The 25,322-nt window shown below is 38.9% G+C and overlaps 1 protein-coding gene and 1 pseudogene across 2 annotated transcripts in view; both read right to left on the bottom strand.

Moving 5' to 3' along the window:
- The window catches only part of NELL1 (neural EGFL like 1), a 903,683-nt gene that overhangs the window by 272,953 nt on the left and 605,408 nt on the right, over positions 1–25,322 (bottom strand). The window lies entirely within an intron of this gene.
- On the bottom strand, positions 17,142–24,922 carry LOC134731192 (isocitrate dehydrogenase [NAD] subunit gamma, mitochondrial-like; annotated as a pseudogene).

Here is a 25,322-nt window from a genome sequence, read left to right as displayed (position 1 = left end):
TTCCATCTGACTGCAACCTCACATATAATTCCAGTCAACAACATATGGAACAGAAGAACCACCCAGCTGAGCCTAGTCAACCCACGAATCATGAGAAATCATAAATTGTTGTTGTTTAAAGCCACAACACTTTGGGTTGGTTTTATATGTAGCAGTAGATAACTAAAACAGAGGAGAAGATGAGCAAGTGAACAGATCATGGGCTTAAGAGCCAAGCATGGAACCTATACTGCCTCTGCCACTTGCCAGTTTTGAGATATCTTCACCTATTGCAGAACCTATTAGTACCTCAATTTCTTCATTGATGGAGTAAATAATGACACCTACCTTACAGAATTGCTGTGAGGATTAAAAGAAATAATGCTACATTATTAAATATCCCCCAAATCCTTAGCTATCATTGTGAGCATTAGAAATAACATGGAGTTTTGTTGCCTTCTGTTGGCTTTTGTACAAAAGCAAAATTTGACAAATGGGATCTAATTAAACTAAAGAGCTTCTGCACAGCAAAGGAAACTACCATCAGAGTGAATGGTTAACCTACAGAATGGGAGAAAATTTTTACAATCTACCCATCTGACAAAGGGATAATATCCAGAATCTACAAAGTACTTAAGCAAATTTACAAGAAAAAAATCAAATAACCCCATCAAAAAGTGGGCAAAGGATATGAACAGACACTTCTCAAAAGAAGACATTTGTGGAGCCAAAAGACACATGAAAAAATGCTCATCATCACTGGTCATCAGAGAAATGAAAATGAAAACCACAATGAGATACCATTGCACGCCAGTTAGAATGGCGATCATTAAAAAGTCCTGAAACAATAGGTGCTGGAGAGGATGTGGAGAAATAGGAATGCTTTTACACTGTTGGTGGGACTGTAAACTAGTTCAACCATTGTGGAAGTCAGTGTGGTGATTCCTCAAGGATCTAAAACTAGAAATACCATTTGACCCAGCCATCCCATTACTGGGTATATACCCAAAGGATTATAACTCATGCTGCTATAAAGACACATGCACACGTATGTTTATTGTGGTACTATTCACAATAGCAAAGACTTGGAACCAACTCAAATGTCCATCAATGACAGACTGGAGTAAGAAAATGTGGCACATATACACCATGGAATAATATGCAGTCATAAAAAAGATGAGTTCATGTTCTTTGTGGGGACATGGATGAAGCTGGAAACCATCATTCTCAGCAAACTATCGCAAGGACAGAAAACCAAACACTGGATGTTCTCACTCCTAGGTGGGAATTGAACAATGAGAACACTTGGACACAGGATGGGGAACATCACTCATTGGGGCCTGTTGTGGGGTGGGGGGAGGGATAGCATTAGGAGATATACCTAATGTAAAGACAAGTTAATGGGTGCAGCACATCAACATGGCACATGTATACATATGTAACCAACCTGCACGTTGTGCCCATGTGCCCTAGAACTTAAAGTATAATAAAAAAAAGAAATAATATGGAGTTAATTTGAAAATGTTATTGGTGCGAATCTCATTCAGTAGTCCAACCTGAACTGCATTGTGTCATTATTTCTCACCTTCCCCCAAGCTTCTACCTGATTCACACAAGAGAAAAGTGTTAGAAGAAGAGCAAATGGAAAAGCCTCTATTTTGGACTGCTAGAGCCCACTATAGCCTCCTGAGTACCCTCCTCCTAACCTCTACTCTCATTTTCCAATGATGGTCCTTCATCCACACAGCAGCCAAAGTGATCTATCTAAAGGTATAAACCACTTCTCATCACTCTTCGGCTTATTAAAAAACCCATGACCTAGCCCAGAAATGTGAATAAACCTAAAGCCCCTCTTCTGGCCTCCAGGTCCTACCTCACTTGTCCCTGCCTTCCTTTTTCATTTCATTACCTTCCTCCTTCTCCTCTGTAATATTCTCTCAAGCCAGAAATGTATTCTTGCTTCTTTAAACATCCTGAGCTCATCCCTGACTCACAGCATTGCCTTTGCTGTTCCTTCAACATTCATATGTCTCCCTGGCATCATTCAGAGAAGACCTCAGATGCTATCTTAGAGAAGTCTTCTCTAAGCAGCTAATGCAGCCCATGCCCTCAGTCCTGTTACCACCAGGGGTTTTCAGTCACAACAGCTGTTTTGTTTTGTTTTGTTTTCCTTTCTTCCTAGCACTTAGAATTTGAAATAATATTCATTATTTGTGTGTTTACATGATCACTGTCTAATTTCTCTACGAAAGTTACAAGAGTTCGGGGTTTCTGTCCTGTTTATTACTCAAGCTGCTTTGCCTATAGTAGAGGTTCACAAATTATGGCCTGCAGGCTTATTTAGTATGGCATGGGAGCAAACGATGGCTCATATTTTTGTATAGTTGAAAAACTAATTAAAGAAAATATTACATGTTGTATAAAAGTATTCGAAATATAAATTACAATGTCCATAAATAAAGTCTTCTTAGAGGACAGCCACTTATTAGTCTACATATTATCTATGGCTCCTATTGCTTTCAGATGTCAAAGTTAAATAGTTGCGATGAAGACCATAAGGTCTACAGTGCCTAAAATGTTTACTATCTGACTCTTTACATATGCACAGATTGCTCACCCTGACCTAAAACAGTGTCTAACTTATTACAGGTGACCAATCTACCAATTTATATGGGTCCAAAAATAAACACACACACACACACACACACACACACACACACACACACACATATATATAAAAGACAATAAAATGTTGAAATTTCCCAGGACCCAGACACAGGCAATATCTAATCAGGACTACTTTTTCCCATGAAAAATCAATTAAGCACAAGTTTCTGGCTGGGTGGTTGAAGGTGTTCCAGGTTCTTTACTCTCCTCCAAATGTACTGTGATCCTGGAAGGGGCAGAATGCAATGGAAGGAGCAGAATACAATGTCTGCATTCTCATCAAGTGTTCTAATTGATCCACACACAGAGAAAAGCTAAATGAACAGGACTGAAAATGCTGCAAAAATTAAACACAGATTTCTTAATAAAGCTGAAAATAGCTTAATAAAACTGAAAATAGTCTCCTGGCATCCCAAGGTGTGTTTATTTCTGTTTGAATAGATGACTTCCCGTAGACTGTTATCAACTCAGTGGGGATCCTGGGAGAGAAGTACTTTCCTCCTCCTGTGAATTTTAAGTTTTTCCAATGAAATCCAGCCACAGACTGTAAAAAGCATCTGCCAATCTGTATAAAAACTATAACCATGGTCAAGTAATGCTAATACCTTCAGTTGCCCACTTCTGGAGTGCTCTAGACAAATACAAAATAGCCTCACAGGAGAGAGAAGATGGAGAGCAGATAATCTTTTTTGTGGGGAAAGGTGATTTCTTGGGAAAAGATGAGGAAACTATCAGGTAGAAGAGTGACAGGGTAATTTTCACTGGAAATGTTGTTGTTGCTGCTGCTGCTGCTGTTTATTTACTTGAACCTGAGGGGCATGCAAATATTTTGACCATTTCCTGATGGCACCGAATGGTCCAGATGGTATATATCCTGCTACTACTGCAGAAAAGTGGTAATGGGAATTACCATAGACCCTGGGCAGAAATTGGCCTATTGGTGGCTTCTCAGAGCTCTTGGCAAGAGTAGATTATGCCACCTGCTCTAGGAAGGCTGACTAAGGAGGGCGATGGATAAGATTTCAGCAGAAACTCCTGCAGGCTCCTTGAAAGAAAGCACATCAATTCTCAGACCTACTACTTCCAGAAAGAGTAAGAGATCAAAACGGTGTCAGAGAGGTGAGCTCACTCTGGAGCTGAGCACCAAAGAAGGGAAGATGAGATCCATTTCACTACTAAGGAGACATCTGAGAAGAGAAGAAATAAATAAGAAGTGAACTGAAAATAACAAATTGATAAAACATGAGCTCAGAGAAACTGACATTGAGATAGAAACATGACAAATAATAGAAAAGGTTTGCAGAGCTACTGATGGTGCTGGGAACTACCTTAAGGAAAATAATAAATCCTAATCACAAGAATTAGAGCCAACCACAGTGAGATTTTGAATCAGGTTAATTAATCAATGTAAAGAGTATCATTGAAACAAAAACATTTCATAGAAAAATCAGCTGTTCACCTTAAATCTTGAAAATCTTTCCATAGAGATTAAAAACATAATCAGGGCAGACTTTTTGGGGTTAAATGAGTTCAACAATAATTATAGGGTACAAAATAAAAAATGATGGGGGAAAAAGTAAAAGGTTTGCATGTCAAGTAATGGGCAGGTGATAGCAGCCCTCTCAGCCCTATTTTGCTCTCCTCTTCTCTCCTCTCTCTTTCTCTTTCTCTACTCCCTCCCTCCTTCTGTCCCTCATCCTAAACTTTGTCAAGGCTCATCTGAGACAGGAGTTACTCTGGAGAGGTTACTATGATTTCCCTTCCCCGCCTCTGTCCTCTCATAGATCCTGCTTATACCTCCATTACAATACTTATTATGCTCCATTATAATTGCCTGATTATTGTTGATTCTCTCAGCCCTGTGGGCTCCTTGAGAGAAAGCACAACAATTTTCAGAGCTGCAATCTCAGTGCTTGCACAGTTTATGGCTCAAAGCAAGTATTCAATGGAAGACAAAGAACATTGAGAGACAAGTAAAGGAGTCAAAGAATGAATGGATGAGGTTACTGAGTATACACAGATCTTGATTCTGGTAAAAATAAAACAGATCAAAATAACTTAATTCTATCACAACCTGCATACTGGAAAAGGATGAATCCAGAGGCTTTTCTTACCTTGGAGAAAACAGTTCATTTAATCATGAGGTTTTTCAACATCTTTTTCTGAAGCTTATCATAAAGTGACACTGTACACCTTCAACAGAAATTACATGTTTTATAAATTTAAAATATCAAAACTAGATGAAGTACCATAGGTGTGCTCTAGTACCAGCCTTAAGTAGTTAAACATAACTTCATTTGAAATTCCTTGTCTATGACCATATCACCCTGAATGTAGCCTATCTTGTCTTAAGTTTCTTTGCATTTCTTTCCATAATACTATCGATATGTCCAGAAACCCTGGCTTCTTCCTTTGCTATTATAGATTTCTTCACAATAACTTCAAAATCTCCTTTGATCCCTTTTCCCACAGAATGCCGCAGACAGGAGGCAATGTAAATGCCTACATAGAAATAAATTCCATATATAATTAAAATAATTATTTTTTAAATTAATGACAACATCTAAAGAATGAAAAAAAATTCTAGACCAACTTGAATAACTTTAAGGAATATATTAAATAAATATCTGTATAATATTTGGTTTATGGGTTCAGTTATTATGCATGGCTATATTAAGTATATCATTTCATGGGCTATATTATATATTAGTATAGAAATATTATCTTTTCTTTACTATAAAAATATTAGATAATTTTATTTAATTTCTTCCCATGAATCTTGACCTAAAGGTTTTCCCCAACCCAGAGCCACTTTTCAAGTTCTCTCAGATTTTCCAACTTCATCATCATTCCATCTGTCTAAGTTGTTTGAGATAAAGCACTTTTTGAATCTGTATTTGATGCCTTTTCCAGCAAAGTCACACGAATCCAACTGCATAGTATCAGCGCTTCTTCTTTCCCCATTTGTCTAATAGGTCTGTATTTGTGATCTTTACAATGTAACCAAACACTGAACTGTGTTATTAAGTGTTTTGTATGGTTATCAGTATTTACATTTGTATTTTTTCAAGATTTACTGAAGTATAACTGATAATTTTAAATTCCATATATTTAAAGTATACAACTTGATGATTAGATATATATATATATATATATATAATGCAGAATTGTCATCACAATCAAGCTAATTAAACAATGACATTCAATATTTGCAACTGTGAGACTACGCTCCCAGGAATAATAACTAATTATTTGTTGAGAGGGGTTTTTTTGGTCTATTTTTAAAATTTATTCTCCAGATAATTTCAATTAAAATCATAAGCCAGCATAGATAATGCCATTTTTTCTCCCCAAAATAGTTTCTTGTGTTCAAAATAACAGAACTGGGATAATACCTGGTATTATGAGAACATTTATAAGGATTTGAATTTAAGGCATTTCCTTTTTATGAGGGATAGAAAGGAAAAAAGTAGTAACCTTGTATTTAGACATACACAATATTTTCTCTCTCTTTTGTGGCAACATTTATTCATTTACATCTATTGTGTATGCACTACATTTGGCATTAACTGTAGCAAACCAGATGCTTAAACTGATCAGAGCCCATATGAGAGTCTTCATCAGTAGACTGTTTTTACTCAGACTGAGTTGGTTTTTAAGTATTTGCAAAATTGGTAACAAACATTCCAATTTTTTTTAACTGCCTTTGTGAAGTTAAGTCATTTTTTTCCACTTCAAATATGTCTCTTTTCTCTTTTCCTTGCATTTCCTGGAGCAATCACAGTAGCTTCCCATATCAGTGTAAGCAAATTCATTTTGATGTGAAGAACAATTTACCACACTGAGTTCCAATGTTATGCAAGTTGTCAGGGAAACTTCAAGGACCAAGTGCCTCCCTTCAAAAAATGTCTAGCTCCTTAATCAGCTTCCTGCAGAAATTATGCGTATTCCCAACTGAGCCTTTAGTGATGTCACCTTTTCGCAACTGCTGTAATGACCCAGAACTGGCTACATTTCTTACAAATCCTCTTCTTACTTGCAAAATTCTTTGTGTCTACTCCATATCATTATTTTAGCAATTCTTTTGTTTCAATAGCACATCATTCCTGTTTTAAGTGTTCTCTCTTTTTGTCTGTCATTACTCTAAGGAAATAAGTTGACTATTTGATTTACCATTCTTGAAATGTCATCTGTCTTCAATATTTGATGCTTGGTTCTGGTACCAAATGATCTCGTTTGTCTGGATAGTCTTCCTTTTTCGTTCACAAATATCTAGTTAATCCAACATTTTGAGAGATAGCTTTAGTAGTATGGTTATACTCCAGTGCCCTGGGCTGGGTTTTAATCCTGGTTCCCTACTTACTATCTGTAATTGACCTTGAGCAAGTCAGTGAGCTGCTCTGTGCTTCAGGTTCTTTATCAACATAATGGGTGAATGTGAGAATTAAATTTATTAATATTTGTAAACCAATTAAAACCATACCTGACATATGGTAAGTATTTTTAAAAGTCAGAAATGGCATTTCCTACAGGTCACATCAGGAGATAGCTGTGGAATAACAGAACGAAAACTTCATCTGAAATCAGAAGATGTGGATTCTCATTCTGTCTCAGCTATGTAGTAGTTGTGAGATTGAGGCAACTGACTTTGCCTTCTTGGGCTTCAGCTTTTGCAAAACTGAGCTTTCTTTACATTTCTTAAATTCTGTGAGTCTATAGTATTTTTTTCAAAAGCAGATATTGATCTGTCACTGAAACCTAGTCCACTTTCACATAAATGTGTGAAAATTCACAGTGTACAAACACTCATGACCATTTAAATACTTGGGTTTTAGAGCCAAACCCCTTGACTTTTAAAGGTGGCCTCAACTCCTGTTAGTTGTGTGACCTCAGGTAAATTTCTTAACACCTTTGTCCCTCAGTTTTCTCAACCATAAAATCAGGATTACAATAATAATCATCAGATTAGGTCGATACGAAAATAAATAAATACAAATCATGTAGAAAAACATATGACATCATAAACTCAATAATGCATAATAACTATAATCACTATTATCTTCAATCCAATTTGCCATGCAATTAATTACCAGATTGCACCAACCATATGTAAGGCACGGTGCTGGGTAATACAAGGTCCAGAATGTTGAATGAATATGTTTCCTACTCTCAAGGTACATATGATTCATTAAGGCTAAACTCAAGTAGATGTCCGATTAATACAAGACAAAATGTAAAATAAAGAAGTTCAAATTTGAGACTAGTTTGACAACTTTTTAAATAGTCCTTGAGATGGTATAAGCACAGAATAAACTAGATGAATGAAGGGAACCAACAAAGGGTACACTATGGGGACAGAAGTGGCAGGTAGTGAAGCTAAAGATGTAGGAGGGAAACAGTCAAGGCTGATAACAGTTGCCTCTGATTAAGCAATGCCCATGTGACTGGCACTGTGTTAACAGTTTTTTGCCATTTTTATATACTTTATTTTATTACTTTTTTAAATTATACTTTAAGTGCTAGGATACATGTGCAGAACATACCAGTTTGTTACATAAGTATACACGTGGAATAGTGGTTTGCTGCACTCATCAACTCATCTACATTAGTTATTTCTCCTATTGCTATCCCTCCCCTAGTCCCCCACTCTCCAAGAGGCTTCAGTGTGTAATGTTGCCCTCCCTGTTTCCATGTGTTTTCATTGTTCAACTTCCAATTATGAGTGAGATCATGTGGTGTTTGGTTTTCTGTTCTTGTGTTAGTTTGCTGAGAATTATGGTTTCCAGCTTTATGCATGTCCTGGCAAAGGACATGAACCCATCCTTTTTCATGGCTGCATAGTATTCCATGGTGTATATGTGCCACATTTTCTTTATCCAGTCTATCATTGATGCACAATTGGGTTGGCTCCAAGTCTTTGCTATTGTGGACAGTGCTGCAATAAACACACATGTGCATGTGTCTTTACAGTAGAATGACTTACAAACCTTTAAGTATATACCCAGTAATGGCATTGCTGGGTCAAATGGTATTTCTGGTTCTAGATCCTTGAGGAATCACCACACTGTCTTCCACAATGGTTGAACTAGTTTACACTCCCACCAACAGTGTAAAAGCATTCCTATTTCTCCACATCCTCTCCAGCATCTGTTGTCTCCTGACTTTTTAATGATCGTCATTGTAACTGGCATGAGATAGTATCTCACTGTGATCTTGATTTGCATTTCTCTAATGACCAGTGACGATGAGTTTTTTTCATATGTTTGTTAGCTGCATGTCTTCTTTTGAGAAGTGTCTGTTGATATCCTTCACCCACTTTTTGATGGGGTTTTTTCTTGTTTGTTTTTTTTCTTGTAAATTTGTTTAAGTTCCTTGTAGATTCTGGATATTAGCCCTTTGTCAGATGGATAGATTGCAAAAATTTTCTCCCATTCTGTAGGTTGCCTGTTCACTCCGATGATAGTTTCTTATGCTGTGCAGAAGCTCTTCAGTTTATTTAGATCCCACTTGTCTATTTGGGCTTTTGTTGCCATTGTTTTTGGTGTTTGAGTCATGAAGTCTTTGTCCATGCCTATGTCCTGAATGGTATTGCCTAGGTTTTCTTCTAGGGTTTTTATGGTTTTAGGTCTTATATTTAAGCCTTTAATCCATCTTCATTTTTGTATAAGGTGTAAGGAAGGGGTCCAGTTTCAGTTTTCTGCATATGGCTAGCCAGTTTTCCCAATAGCATTTATTAAAAAGGGAATCCTTTCCTCATGGCTTATGTCAGGTTTGTCAAAAATCAGATGCTTGTAGATGTGTAGCATTATGAGCATTTCTGAGGCCTCTGTTCTGTTCCATTGGTCTATATATCTGTTTTGGTATCAGTACCATGATGTTTTGGTTACTGTAGGCTTGCAGTATAGTTTGAAGTCAGGTACCATGATGCCTCCAGCTTTGTTCTTTTTGCTTAGGATTGTCTTGTCTATGCAGGCTCCTTTTTGGTTCCATATAAAATTTAAATTTGTTTTTTTCTAACTCTGTGAAGAAAGTCAATGGTAGCTTTATGGGGAGAGCATTGAATCTATAAATGACTTTAGGCAGTATGGCCATTTTCATGATACTGATTCTTCCTATCCATGAGCATGGAATGTTTTTGAATTTGTTTGTGTCCTCTCTTATTTCTTTGAGCAGTAGTTTGTAGTTCTCCTGGAAGAGGTCCTTCACATCCCTCATAAGTTGTATTCCTAGGTACTTTATTCTCTTGGTAGCAATTGTGAATAGGAGTTGACTCATGATTTTGCCCTGTTTGTCTATTATTGGTGTATAGTAATGCTTGTGATTTTTGCACATTGATTTTGTATCCTGAGACTTTGCTGAAGCTGATTATCAGGTAGGTTAAGGAGATTTTGGGCTGACAGGATAGGGTGTTCTAAATATACAATCATGTCATCTGCAAACAGAGACAATTTGACTTCCTCTCTTTCTATTTGAATACACTTTATTTCTTTCTCTTGCCTCATTGCCCTGGCCAGAACTTCCAATACTGTGTTGAATAGGAATGTTGAGAGAGGGCATCTTGTCCTGTGTGGTTTTCAAAGGGAATGCTTCCGGCTTTTACCCATTCGGTATGATATTGGCTGTGGGTTTGTCATAAATAGCTCTTATTATTTTGAGACACGTTCCATCAATACCTAGTTTATTGAGAGTTTTTAGCATGAAGGGGTGTTGAGTTTTGTCAAAGGCCTTTTCTGCATCTATTGAGATAATCATGTGGTTTTTATCATCGGTTCTGTTTATCTGATGGATTATGTTTTTTGATTTGTGTATGTTGAACCAGGCTTGCATCCCAGGGATGAAGCTGACTTGATCTTGGTGGATAAACTTTTTGATGTGCTGCTGGATTTGGTTTGCCAGTATTTTACTGAGGATTTCTGCACTGATGTTCATCAGGGAATATTGGCATGAAATATTCTTTTTTTGTTGTTGTATCTCTGCCAGGTTTTGGTATCAGGATGATGCTGGCCCCATAAAATGAGTTAGGGAGGAGTTCCTATTTTTCTATTGTTTGGAAAAGTTTCAGAAGGAATGGTACTAACTCCTCTTTGTCCCTGTGGTAGAATTGGGCTGTGAATCTATCTAGTCTTGGGCTTTTTCTGGCTGGTAGTCTATTAATTACCATCTCAATTTCAGAACTTATTATTGATCTATTCTGCTTTCTTCCATGGGCATTTAGTGCTATAAATTTCCCTCTAAACACTGCTTTAGCTGTGTCCCAGAGATTCTGGTACGTTGTGTCTTTGCTCTCATTGGTTTCAAAAAACTTATTTCTGCCTTAATTTCATTGTATCATTAATAATGATATCCTGTCTTCCACTTGATCAATTCGGCTATTGATACTTGTGTGTGCTTCACAAAGTTCTCCTGCTATGTTCTTCAGCTCCATCAGGTCATTTATGTTCTTCTCTGAACTGGTTATTCTGGTTAGCAATTCCTCTAGCCATTTTTCAATGTTCTTAACTTCCTTGCTTTGGGTTAGAACATGCTCCTTTAGCTCAGAGAGTTTGCTGTTACCCACCTTCTGAAGAATACTTCTGTCAATTCATGAAACTCATTCTCTGTCCAGTTTCGTTCCCTTACTGGAGAGGAGCTGTGATGCTTTGGGGGAGAAGAGGCATTCTTGTTTTTGGAATTTTCAGCCTTTTTGCACTGGTTTTTCCTCATCTTCATGGATTTATCTACCTTTGGTTTTTTATGTCGGTGATCTTCGGATGGGGTTTCTGTGTGGATGTCCTTTTTGTTGATGTTGATGCTATTCCTTTCTGTTAGTTTTCCTTGTAACAGTCAGGCCCCTCTGCAGCAGGTCTGCTGGAGTTTGCTGAAGGTCCACTCCAGACCCTGTTTCCCTGGGTATCACCAGCAGAGGCTGCAGAACAGCAAAGACTGTTGCCTGTTCCTTCCTCTGGAAGCTTTGTCCCAGAGGGGCACCTGCCATATGCCAGCCAGAGTTTTCCTGTATGAGGTGTCTCTCAACCCCTCCTGGGATGTGTCTCCCAGTCAGGAGGCACAGGGGTCAGGGACCCACTTGAGGAGGCAGTCTGTCCCTTAGCAGAGGTTGAGAACTGTGCTGGGAGAACCACTGCTCTCTTCAGAGCCAGCAGGAAGGAATATTTATTTATTTATCTATCTATCTATCTATTTATCTATTTATTTTATTTAATTATTTATTTATTTTTTGAGATGGCGTCTCGCTCTGTCACCCAGGCTGGAGTGCAGTGGTGCAATCTTGGCTCACTGCAAGCTCCACCTCCTGGGTTCATGCCATTCTCCTGCCTCAGCCTCCCAAGTAGCTGGGACTACAGGCACCCGCCACCACGCCCAGCTAATTTTTTGTATTTTTAGTAGAGGCGGGGTTTCACCGTGTTAGACAGGATGGTCTCGATCTCCTGACCTCGTGATCCGCCCACCTCGGCCTCCCAAAGTGCTGGGATTACAGGCGTGAGCCACCGCGTCCAGCCCGGAATATTTAAATCTGCTTAATCTGCACCCACAGATGCCCCTTCCCCCAGGTGCTCTGTCCGAGGGAGATGGGAATTTTATCTATAAACCCCTGACTGGGGCTGCTTCCTTTCTTTTAGAGATGCTACTCCCAGAGAGGAGGAATCTAGAGAGGCAGTCTGGCTAAGTGGCTTTTCGGAGCTGTGGTAGGCTCCACCCAGTTTGAACTTCCTGGCAGCTTTGTTTACACTGTGAGGGGAAAATTGCCTACTCAAGCCTCAGTAATGGCGGATGCCCCTCCCTCCAAAAAGCTCAAGCATTCCAGGTTGACTTCAGACTGCTGTGCTGGCAGTGGATCTTAGCTTCTTGGGCTCCGTGGGGGTGGAATCCAATGAGCTAGACCACCTGGCTCCCTGGCTTCAGCCTTTTCCAGGAGAGTAAATGGTTCTGTCTTGCTGGCATTCCAGGTGCCACTGGAGTATGAAAAAAAACTCCTTCAGTTAGCTCCCTGTCTGCCCAAACTGCCGCCCAGTTTTGTGCTTGAAACCCAGGGCCTGGTGATACAGGCACCCAAGGGAATCTCCTGGTCTGCAAGTTGCGAAGACCATGGGAAAAGCATAGTATCTGGGTCAGAATGCACTGTTCCTCACGGCACAGTCCCTCATGGCTTCCCTTGGCTAGGGGAGGGAATTCCCTGACCCCTTGCACTTCCCGGGTGAGGCAACATCCCACCCTGCTTTGGCTCACCCTCCGTGGGCTGCACCCACTGTCTAACCAGTCCCATTGAGATGAGCCAGGTATTTTAGTTGGAAATGCAGAAATCACCCGCCTTCTGCATTGATCTTGCTGGGAGCCACACACTGGAGCTGTTTTTATTGGGCCATCTTGCCCAAGAGTTTTAAATACATTTTCATGGTGGTAGAGCATGTTTCCAAAAATGGTCACATCAATAGTGCTCCTCACCTATGTGCCCCTTTGTAATGTGACCTTGTCATTCTCTCATCAAGAGTCAGAATTTATTCCCCCATTCTTAAATCTGGTCTACCCTATTATTGCCTAATTTGATCAATAGAATACAGTAGAAAGGACATTAAGCAACTTTCATGTCTGAGCCTTAAGAGGTCTACAGCCTTGGTCTTTGCTTCTTAGAACACTCCTTCTTAGAACCCAGGTGCCATTGCTGTGAGGAGATCAAAATACCACATACGACAACCAGGTGGAGAAAAATGGAGGCCCCCTGACTGACAATCATTAGTAGCAACTGCCAGCCATGTGAATGAGGTGATTCTGAAGCTCTTAGCCATCCTACTGCTGATAAGAAGAACCCCCCAACTAATCTACATAATCATGACAAATAATCGCTGGTCATTCTAACTCACTAAGGTTTGGATAGTTTGTTTTACAGCAATAGACAACCAAAACAATCTTACTTAATTTTGACAACAATCCCATGAAGGTACACATTTACCTTTATTGCACAGATAAGCAACTAGAAATCAGAGAGGTTAAGCAACTTATCCAATGTCACACTGCTCCTGTGTGGCAGAGTTGGGATGAATGTCAGTCAGCTATTAAATCTGAATGACTGAGTAATTTGTAAGACCAGTAACCAAAACAAATCTGTAAAGAGAAGGAGTAATTTAGAGAAAAATCAGACAACTTGTTGATGCTATTTTTTATAACACCAGAATTGTAAACAAAGCACGGTAAACTGATAAAGGCTAAGATGAAATTATCCAACAAATGCAGTACAGACATTTTCTCAGGAAACAGAGGCAGCCTGCCAACCAACTGTTTTACTGACTTGAGGGCTTTAGTCTTCTTTAGAGAGGAGTAATTTTGTAAGATAGTTTCATAGACTGAAGTCAGACGAGAGCATTTTGCAATAGATTAGCTCTTCCATTCCCTACTCCTAAGCCATTAGGAGTAAGCCCTTCCTTCCTTTCTTTCCTTCCCTTCCTTCCTTTCATTCCTTCCCTTCCTTCCTTCCTCTTTCCTTCCCTCTTTTTTCCTTCTCCCTTCCTTATTTCCTTCTTTCCTTGCTTCCCTTCTTTCTTTCCTTCCTTCCTTCCCTTATTTTTTCTTGCTTTCCTTCCTTCCTTCTTTCCTTCCCTTATTTCTTTTCTTCTTTCCTTCTATTCTCTTCTTTTCTTTAGAGTGAGCATGAACTAAGAGCCTGTCCCTATCCTAGGTTCTGACGCTATAGTGATGAATGACTTCACTCCTATTGCCAAGGGATGCATATTGTACAGTAAAGTTAATGAGGGATGGTGGGGATAAAACATGTAATCACAATCAGAGAAATAAATACTAGATAGTGTATATAGAGAGCTGTGGCAGGGGACACTGAGAGTTACCCCCTCAATCTCAGCAAAAAATGGGAAGAGGGGTAAAAAGATAAGACTCCCCAAAAAAGGTGATGATTAAGTTGAGTCCTGAAGCATGAGGAGAAATTCATCTAATGAAGAAGAAAGGAACCAAGACTGTATACAAAGGCCTGATCTAGAGAGAATAGATGGTCTTTTAACGATAAATTCTGTTATAGTCTTGTTGGAATGCCACATTGCATTGATATTGGAATGAGGGTGGGGGGACAGACATGGTGAACCTGAGGAAGGGAAAATGAGGCCAGAACATTAGATGGTTTTCATGCTATGCTCCACTGCCTTTCTTTTACAGAAAAAATGAAGCCTTTGAATAAAGGTTTTAAGTAAGAAAGGGACATGATCTCTTTGCCTGTCAGAAAGATCATGCTGGATGCATTGTGAAAATAGATTGAACAGGGCTAAACTACAGGCAAGACATCAGTTAGGAAGCTATACTTGCAATAAGAGAAATTAGGAAGTTACCAATGATAAGGAAAGCTAATGAGGAAGAAGGTGTTGGTGAAAAAAAAGAGGGGTTGCCAGATTCAAGAAATAAAAAGGAGCTAGAATAAGGAGACATGATGAATCAGCAGATATGATTTGCTTTTCTATTTGAAAGTTGGCCGCAAACCAAAAATCTATAATGAGTTAATAAAATTCACTCAGTTCTATTCAGAATTATCTTTTAGAATGGTATATTCTGTGTAATAATGAAAATAATAATTTCTAAAATACGCTAAGCACTTACAGGCACAACAACATAGGTTTTACGTGAATTTTCTCAATCTTTTCAACAACCCTGTAAGGCAGGTACAGTTATCACACTTTACAGATAAAAAAGTGTAGCGGTATCAACCATAACATTCATATTTTGGTTGATTCAACAAACATGTATTCCATGCATTATGTACCAGCCATTATGTTACAGACTACAAAGGACAAGGAAAGAAAACACGTGGAGCTTACCCTAGAGATGTTCATATCTAAGTGAGAACATCTAACAGTGGAAATGAAAAATTTTACTATGGTGTACTAGGTGTCACTGCAGCAGTCTGGTCCAAGAATTGTAATGGGATTCTGAAAATGACCATCTTTAACAGATAGAGAAATTTTAACTGAAGTGTATCATAAACCCCCATTGCTAAATAGAAGCCAACAACTGGGCCACTGTCTTTTGTTAAGCTGATTGTGCCATAAATAAATCCCTGTCATCATAAAAAAGAGTGGTACGAGTGGATAGTATGGGTTAAAGTAATATCAGTTAGCGTGGCATTGGAGGTGCAGGGGGCCATCTGGCTAAAATCCGCCCCTTGCTCCACTTGAAAAAAACATGCCTTTGGTGCACGTCTAGATCAGCCCAGAGGTGGGCACCATCTGGGCTAGTGGCAGCCCTGGACAGTGACATGTCTAATGGCCAGTAAAGTGACTATCAGGGTCATTTTATACATACACTCTTCCCTGTTTGCCTTATTCTTCAAGAAAGACTTCTAGATAGGGTTTCAGGTAGTCACTTTCTTTTCAGACTAAATCCTCTCAAACTAGCTTTCAGTTGTCCAAATCCTGGCCCTGACTTTATGCCCAATTAGGAAAGGTTAGACCAAGGTAATATGATTAAGGCAGAGCCTGGTGGAAACTGTAAGAAACTTTCTATGGTCTAAGTGTCTTTAACTTGTGACCTATTAACCAGGCAGAGATCCAAAGGTAATAGGCGAGACACACATTTCCACAATGTAGAATTCATTATTTTTCTCTGTCTCATTTCTATCTACAGGCCTTTCCTACTGATAAAACTACTGTAAGTTTTTATAATCATTGCGTTTTTTAATTTCCTAATTAAGTAACAATTTCCAAGCACCAATAAAGTTATTTTAGTTTGTTTGTCTCCCAACTATAACTTTAAAAAATACTACAAATAAAATAGGATAAAATGACAGTAAACATTTAGCTCAGTGCTTTTTGTTTTCTTTTGTTTTGTTTTATACACACATTCTTTCTTTGAAAGATTGAAAGTAAACCGTAAAAGACTGTGAAACACTGACCAAAGAGTTTACAATCGATAGTTCTCTGTTTCGCAAAACGTTGTGGGTCTAGTGCCTGTTAACTGGGGTTTTGACCTCTACACTCTTGAGTCCAGCTGGAAGAATTCAAGAATCCCCTTTCCAGAAGAGCTGCAGTGCCTAAAAATGTTCATGTGTGAAAAAGAACACTGGAGAAAATTCCTAACGTAAAGGTCATAAATAAGACCATAGGAAAGATGGGCTATCTAGGAAGGAGTGGAAGCATTCTATGTCAGCTCTGCTGTATGTTGTCCTATTTATTAGAAAAGTTACAATGTATATTTTTTAGGCAAAGTTTATTGCACTAATTAACTCATTAACGACCTCTAGAGAGAAGCCAGGCTTCTCTGCAGGCTGGTTTGCTGAATGTTAATGACCAAGATAAAGAGAAAATCAGTGTGCCAAGCTCTGGGAAAGCCCCAGGACTCCACAAACAGCTCTGATTTATTCAGTATATAATATCGTAGAGAAGGGAGAATTGTGGGTTAAAATAGATAAGAATGTCCTCAATTCATTTAGATAAAATTGTCCTCAATTTAAATAAAAAATTTTTATGGCATTTCAATTTAATGGGAAAAAAATCAGTTTTGGTTCACGCAGGCCCCCACCCTGCCCTGCTTGTGAATTAAAGCATAAGCTGGTTTATTGTGGAGTCTGCAGTAGCTAAGCTGGCTAGGGTTTTTAAAGCAGAGAGAGTGGAGGTAACAAGTAGGACAGGACGGACTTTGAGGGATAGCTTAGCTTCCAAGGCACAGAACAATTAATTGACATTTCAAATGTGGTCTATGATGTTTTGAATGATGTCCAATGTGGCACCCTGGCCTCCGAGGTCTGCAGTGTGGACACTTTTGTTGTCCAAGGATGCCAAGACTGCAGTATGAATGTGGGTGGCATAGGAGTGGAGTTTGAGGTAATCCAGCATGATGCAAATTGCCAGCAGCATGGCGGTAGGGTTTGCCAGATTTGTATTGACTAAATTGTCACATTGCCTTGAAGCTGTCTCAAACACTGCATACATATAGACATAGTTGGCTCCAGGTACAAGGCCTGCCCCACCAATCAAACATGTGCAGACACTGTTGATAACATTGCCATAAAGACTGAGCATTACCATGACATCAAACTGTTGGGGCTGGGATACTCACTGCATTGTGGCATTCTCCACAATCATGTCTTCTAAGGTGAGCTGAGGATAGCGGGATGCCACCTCCCCCACAGCACTGGAGGAAGAGACCATCTCCCAGTTTCGTGATGTTGACCTTGTGCACAGCCATCACCTTTTTGCATCCCATCTTCTGGGCCAGCCAGAAGGCATATTCAGCAGTGCGCAAAGACTTGGCCTTAGTCATGATCTTTAGGCTCTCTGTCACTCCTTTCACACTGTCATGCTCCAGATTGCTATACTCACCCTCTGTGTTTTCCCAAACAACTAGGATGTCTAAGTCCTTGTGCCAGGTCTGCAAGTTTGGCAAATTTTTTAAATGAATGACATTGGCATAGAGATCTAGGGTGGTATGCAACATGTTGTTGAAGGATTTGTATGATGGTGGCAGGGTGTCGTCAGTTTTAATGCTACTCTTCAAAGCCACACGGTTTCAATGAACTGCCATGATGGCATTATGAATTTCCTCTTCATGTGAGGCAGAGGTGGAGGTCACTGACATTCCCTCAAAGTCCACAGGCACACATACATGTCTGAACATAATCTTGACAGGCAGCATAAGTTCAGCCCCAGTGCCATCTCCAGGAATCATAGTCACTGTGTGCTGCCCACCACACTTCGCTGATGGAGGAATTGTGTGAGAAAAAGAGAAGCTTCTCAGGGGGATCTCACAGCCAAGTAAAATATCCCAGGAGTAGCCAAGAATGGTAGGTTGGAAAATTGCCTTCACAGAGCCACTGGCTACTGTCAGCATCTTCAATACCAAAATCATGAAGTTGAGATCTATTCAATTGTGTGAAAAGCTGTGCTCTTTCTCTGGCTTTGAACTAGCTTCCTTGGGTGGAATTCTGGACCCATGATTCTTGCTTGGGTCATAATTCTCTCTCCTTCCTTGTGTTCTATTTCACAGACATTCTACTTTGTGAGAGAGCTAGACAGATGATGTAATGTGTTATATAGTAGAAAATACAACTATTTTGGATCTAGATAATAATTCACTAGACAAATTCAGTGTGTGAAACTCTGTATCATATGCTTTTAAAAACACAGACTTTATTTTTAGAGCAGTGTTAGGGTCACAGCAAAATTGAGTGGAGGGTACAAACATGTCCTGTTTTCTCTTGATCCAAAATAAGCACAACCTCTTCCACTACCAAAATCCCACACGAGAGTGCTCAGTTTGTTCTATCTTATTTTTTAATTTTTTTTAAAAATATTTATTTTTAATTTTTGTGGGTACAATAGTGTGTGTATGTATTTATAGATTGCTATGAGACATTTCGATACAGGCATGCAATGCATAATAATCACATCAGGGTAAATGGGATATCCATCACCTCAAACATTTATTTTTTATATATAATCCAACTACACTCATTTAGTTATTTAAAAATGTACACAAATTATTATTGACTACAGTCACTCTGTTGTGCTAGTAAATACTAGGTCTTATTCATTCTTTCTATTTTTTGTACCCATTAACCATCCCCACCTCCCCCACACTCCCCTACTATCCTTCCCAGCTTCTTTAACTATCCTTTACTCTCTATCTCCATGAGTCCAATTATTTGAATTTTTAGCTCCCACAAATAAGTAAGAACATACACAATTTGTCATTCTGTGCCTGGCTTATTTCACTTAACATAATGACCTCCAGTTCTATTCATGTTGTTGCAAATGATAGGATCTCATTCTTTTTTATGGCTGAATAGTACTCCATTGTGTATAAGTACCTCATTTTCTTTGTCTATTCATTTCTTTATGGACACTTACATTGCTTCAATATCTTGGCTATTGTGACTAGTGCTGAGACAAACATGAGAGTACACATATATTTTCTATGCACTGATTTCCTTTCTTTCAGGTATATACCTAGCAGTGGGATTGCTAGATCCTATGGTGGCTCTATTTTCAGTTTTCTGAGGAACTTCCAAACTGTTCTCCATAGTGGTCGGATTAATTTACATTCCCACCAACAGTGTTGGGTGTTCGCTTTTCTCTACACCCTTGCCAGCATCTTATTGCTGATCTTTTGCATATAAGCCTTTTTTTTTTTTTTTTTTTTGAGACAGAGTCTCACTGTGTTGCCCCTGCTGGAGTGCATGGTGTGATGTCAGCTCACTACAACCTCCACCTCTCAAGCTCAAGCGATTCCCGTGCCTCAGCCTAAATGCTGTTTCTATTAAAAACACAAAAATTAGCCAGGTGTGGTGGTATATAAGTCATTTTAACTGGCCTGAGATTATATCTTATTGTAGTTTTGATTTGCATTTCTCTGATGATCAGTGATGAACACCTTTTCATATGCTTGTTTGCCATTTGTATGTCTTCTTTTGAGAAATGTCTATTCAGATCTTTTGCTCATTTTTAATTAGATTGTTAGATTTTTTTTTCCTATAGAGTTGTTTGAGCTCCTTATATATTCTGGTTATTAATCTCTTGTCAGATGGATAGTTTGCAAATATTTTCTCCCATCTGTAGGTTGTCTTTCACTTTGTGGACTATTTTCTTTGCTGTGAAGAAGCTTTTTAACTTAATGTGATCCCATTTGCCCACTTTTGCTTTTGTTGTCTATGCATGTAAAGTATTACACAAGAAGAATCTTTGCCCAGGCAAATATCCAGGAGACTTCCTCTGATGTTTTTGTGTAGTAGTTTCATAGTTTGAGGTCTTAGATTTAAGTCTAATCCATTTTTATTTATTTTTGTATATGACGAGAGATAGGCATCTCCTAGATGTAGCACCTTAATGGTCTTAGATGAGATCCGGAAGAATTATCTGGATTACCATGCAGAGACTCTTATTCTCTTTCCTTACTTTCTCCCAAACAAATGGAGTCTCTCTCTCTCTCTGGATCTGGGGGTGGAGTGACACAAGTACCCCTGTGGCTACCACCACTGGAACTATGCTGGGTCAGTCCTTAAGCCATCAAAGCACTGGGCCTTGTCCAAGGTCTGCTGTAACCACTAACTGGCTACCCCCTAAGTTCACTCAAGGCCCTGGGTCTACAATTTGTGGATAGTGAAGCCAGCCAGGCTTGCATCCTTCTCTTCAGGGAAGCAAGTTCCTCCAGGCCCTGGTTGGGTACAGAGGTGCCATCCAGGAGCCAGGGACTGGAGTCAGAAACCTTAGAAGTCTACCTGGTATTCTATTGTATTGCAATTGAACTGGCACTCAAATCATAAGACACAGTCCCTCCAACCCTTCCCTCCCGTTTCCATAGGCAGAGGAGCCTCACCTCACAGCCACTATTACCATAAGCCTCTTTAGTCAGCAGGTGAAGGGTCTTTCTAAGACTGGGTCCTTACCTTCATGGCAGCAGGTTCCCTTCTGGCTCAGGGGGTGTCCAGAAATGATGTTCAGGAGCTGGGGCATGGCAAGGGGGCCTTATGGCTCTGACTGTGACTGGTGCCTATCCTACTGTGACTGAGCTGGTATCCAAGATGGAAGACAAAGTCCTCCCCACTCTTCCCTCTCCTCAAGCAGAAGAAAGGGGTCTCCTTGGGAACTGTGAGCTGTGCAGCCTGGGGTTGGAGGAGGGACGGTGCAAGCACTCCCTTAGCTGGCCTGGCTGGTGTCTCAATAGGTTGCCTGTTCTCTAGGTCCACTGGCTCTTGAGTCCAGTTCAGGACTAGGACATGCCTAGGAGTTGTAATCCTTGTGGCCTAGACTGTTTAGAGCCTAGGCTTTGGAACCTTAAATAATGTTTATTATTAACTTAAATTGTTATTTATTAAACTTAAAATTGTTACTTAATTGGAACTTAAATTGTTATTTAAGTTTATTAAACTTAAATAAACATTATTTAAGGCCCCATAGCATTTTAGCCCGCTTTGCTGAGGCTTGCAGTAACTCAAGTTCTGACTGTTGGGATGGTGATTCTCCTCTGGCTAGGGCTGGTTTAAATACTCCCTCCGTGGGCTGGTGTTAGTAAAGTTCAGCCCAGTTTTGTCTTCTGCTGTGACAAGGCAGAATTGAGCTCAATGCAATATCTCAGAATCACTATGCTCTCCCCCTCCCACAAATGCACAGATTCTCTCTTCATGTCACAAGGCTCCTGCTGAGTGATGGGGAAAAGGTGGCATCAGTGATTCAACACTGTCTTTCCTACCCTCTTCAATACCTCTTTCAGTGGTATGAAGTTAAAATCAGGTACTGTGAATGCTCACCTGATTTTTGGTTCTTATGAAAGTGTGTTTTTGCACAGATAATTGTTAAATTGTTGACCATGTAGGTGGAACAATTGGTACAGCCTTCTATTTGGCCATCTTGCTCTGCCATTCTCCATTTTTTATAACCAATGAACCAACACTGATGCATCAGTATCAACCAAAGTCCATAGTTTACATTAGGTTTCACTCTGGGTATTTTACATTGTACAGGTTTGGACCAATGTATAATGATAGGTATCCACCATTGTAGTATCATTACAGAGTAGTTTCACTGCCTTAAAAATCCTCTATTTGAGCACCTTTTATCTCTCCCTTCCCCCAACCTCTGGAATCCCCTGAAGATTTTACTGTCTTCATAGTTTTGCCTTTTTCATCATGTCATATAAGTGAAATCACATGTGACATTTGCAGATCGGCTTCTGTCACCTAGTATTGTGCATTTACGTTTCCTCCGTTTCTTTTCATGGCTTGATAGTTCATTTCTTTTTGGCATAGAACAATATTTCATTGTCTAGATGTAACAAAGTTGATCCTTTCAACTCCTGGAAGACATTTTTATTGCTTCCAAGTTTGGGTGGTTATGAATAAAGCTGCTCTAAACAATCTGTTTGCAGGTTTTGGTGAGGACAGAGTTTACAACTCATTTGGAAAAATACCAAGAAGCACAATTGCTGTATCGCATGGTAAGAACATGCTTAGCTTTGTGAGAAACTGCTTTTTTCCAAAGTGATGGTAGAGTTCCTGCTGCTTCATAACCTTTTGAGGATTTGGTGCTGTTAGTGTGTCAGATTTTGGCCATTCCAATAGGTGTGTAGTGTATGTCACTGTTGTTTTAGTTTGTAGTTCCTTAATAACATAAAATGTTGAGCATCTTCTCATATGTTTATTAGCTACCTAGTGAGGTGTCTGTTAGGTCTTTGCCCATTTTTTAATCAGGTTGTTCATTTGCTTTTTGTCAGTTTAAAGAGTTCTTTGTATATTTTGGACAACAGTCCTTTATCAGATGTGTCTTTTGCAACTATTTTCTCCCACTCAATGACTTGCCTTCTCACTTTCTTGACAGTGTCTTTTCTAGAACAAACGTTACAAATTTAATGAATTTCATATTATTATTCTTTCATGAACTGTTCCCTTGACTGTATCTAAAAAATAATTGCCATACTATAGGTCACCTAGAATTTCTCCTGTTATCTTCTAGGAGTTCGAGTTTTTCATTTTCATTACCATTTATGATCCATTTTGATTTATTTTTACTAGAGTTTTAAGATCTGTGTCTACATTTGTCAATTTATTTTGGCATGTGGATGTAGTTTTTCTAGCACCATTTGCTGAGATGACAATTTTCCTTCATGATATTGTGTTTGCTCCTTGTCTAAGATCAGTTGACTATATTACTACAGATCTATTTCTGGCTCTCTAGTCTCTTGCATTGACTTGTTTGTCTATTCTTCATCAGTACTACACTGTTTTGATTACTCTAGCTTTATAGTAAGTCTTCACATCTGGTAGTGTCGATTCTTCACCTTTGTTCTCCTTTAGTACTCTGTTGGTTATTCTGAGTCTTTGTCTGTCCATATAAACTTTGGAATCAGTTTATCAATATCCACAAAGTAACTCCCTACGATTTTTATTGGGATTGCATAAAATCTTGAATCAAATTTGGTAGAACTGACATCCTAACAATATTGAGTCTTCCTATCCATAAACATGGATTATCTCTTTATTTAGTTCTTTGATTTTTTTTAAACTGAGTTTTATAGTTTTCCTCTTATAGATCTCGTCCATGTTTTGTTAGATTTAAATCTAAGTATATCATTTTGGGGTTGCTAATATAACCGGCATTGTTTTTAATTTTAAATTTCACTTGTTCATTGCCAGTATACAGAAAAAACTATCGACTTTTGTATATTAACCTTATATTTTGCAACTATGCTATAGTCACTTACTAGTTTCAGAAGGGATTTTTTAATTGATTTTTAAAAAATTTCTACTTAGATAATCATGGTATGTAAAAGCAAATGCAGTTTTATTTCTTTATTTCCAGTAACTACACCTTTTATTTTATTTTCTTAATACATTAGCTATGATTTAGAATACTATGTTAAGAAAAAAACAGTGGTAAGAGGGGATATACTTGCCTTCTTCCAAATTTGGCAGCAAATCTTGTAGTTTCTCATTATTGTGTGACATTGCTGTAGGGTTTTTGTATATGTTCTTTATCAAGTTGAGGAAGTTCGCTTCTATTATTCCTTGTTTACTGAGGGTTTTTATCAATGATAGGTGTTGGATTTTGTCAAATGATTTTTCTTTCTTTTTTTTTATTATACTTCAAGTTTTAGGGTACATGTGCACAACGTGCAGGTTAGTTACATATGTATACATGCGCCATGTTGGTGTGCTGCACCCAGCAACTCGTCATTTAACATTACGTATATCTCCTAATGCTATCCCTCCCCCTTCCCCCACCCCACAACAGGCCCCGGTGTGTGATGTTCCTATTCCTGTGTCCGTGTGTTCTCATTGTTCAATTCCCACCTATGAGTGAGAACATGCAGTGTTTGGTTTTTTGTCCTTGCAATAGTTTGCTGAGGATGATGGTTTCCAGCTTCATCCATGTCCCTAAAAAGGACAAGAACTCATCCATTTTTATGGCTGCATAGTATTCCATGGTATATACGTGCCACATTTTCTTAATCCAGTCTATCACTGATGGGTATTTGGCTTGGTTCCAAGTTTTTGCTATTATGAATAGTGCCGCAATAAACATACATGTGCATGTGTCTTTATAGCAGCAAGATTTATAATCCTTTGGGTATATACCCAGTAATGGGATGGCTGGGTCAAATGGTATTTCTAGTTCTAGATCCCTGAGGAATCGCCACACTGACTTCCACAATGGTTGAACTAGTTTACAGTCCCAACAACAGTGTAAAAGTGTTCCTATTTCTCCACATCCTCTCCAGCACCTGTTGTTTCCTGACTTTTTAATGATTGCCATTCTAGCTGGTGTGAGATGGTATCTCATTGTAGTTTTGATTTGCATTTCTCTGATGGCCAGTGATGATGAGCATTTTTTCATGTGTCTTTTGGCTGCATAAATGTCTTCTTTTGAGAAGTGTCTGTTCATATCCTTCACCCACTTTTTGATGGGGCTGTTTGTTTTTTTCTTGTAGATTTGTCTGAGTTCATTGTAGATTCTGGATATTAGCCCTTTGTCAGATGAGTAGATTGCAAAAATTTTCTCCCATTCTGTAGGTTGCCTGTTCACTCTGATGGTAGTTTATTTTGCTGTGCAGAAGCTCTTTAGTTTAATTAGATCCCATTTGTCTATTTGGGCTTTTGTTGCCATTGCTTTTGGTGTTTTAGACATGAAGTCCTTGCCCATGCCTATGTCCTGAATGGTATTGCCTAGGTTTTTTTCTAGGGTTTTTATGGTTTTAGG

This window comes from Pan paniscus, chromosome 9 (genome assembly GCF_029289425.2).
Source record: "Pan paniscus chromosome 9, NHGRI_mPanPan1-v2.0_pri, whole genome shotgun sequence".
Taxonomy (NCBI): domain Eukaryota; kingdom Metazoa; phylum Chordata; class Mammalia; order Primates; family Hominidae; genus Pan; species Pan paniscus.
Note: the sequence above shows the minus strand (reverse complement) of the source record. Positions and strands in the feature narration are given on the sequence as shown.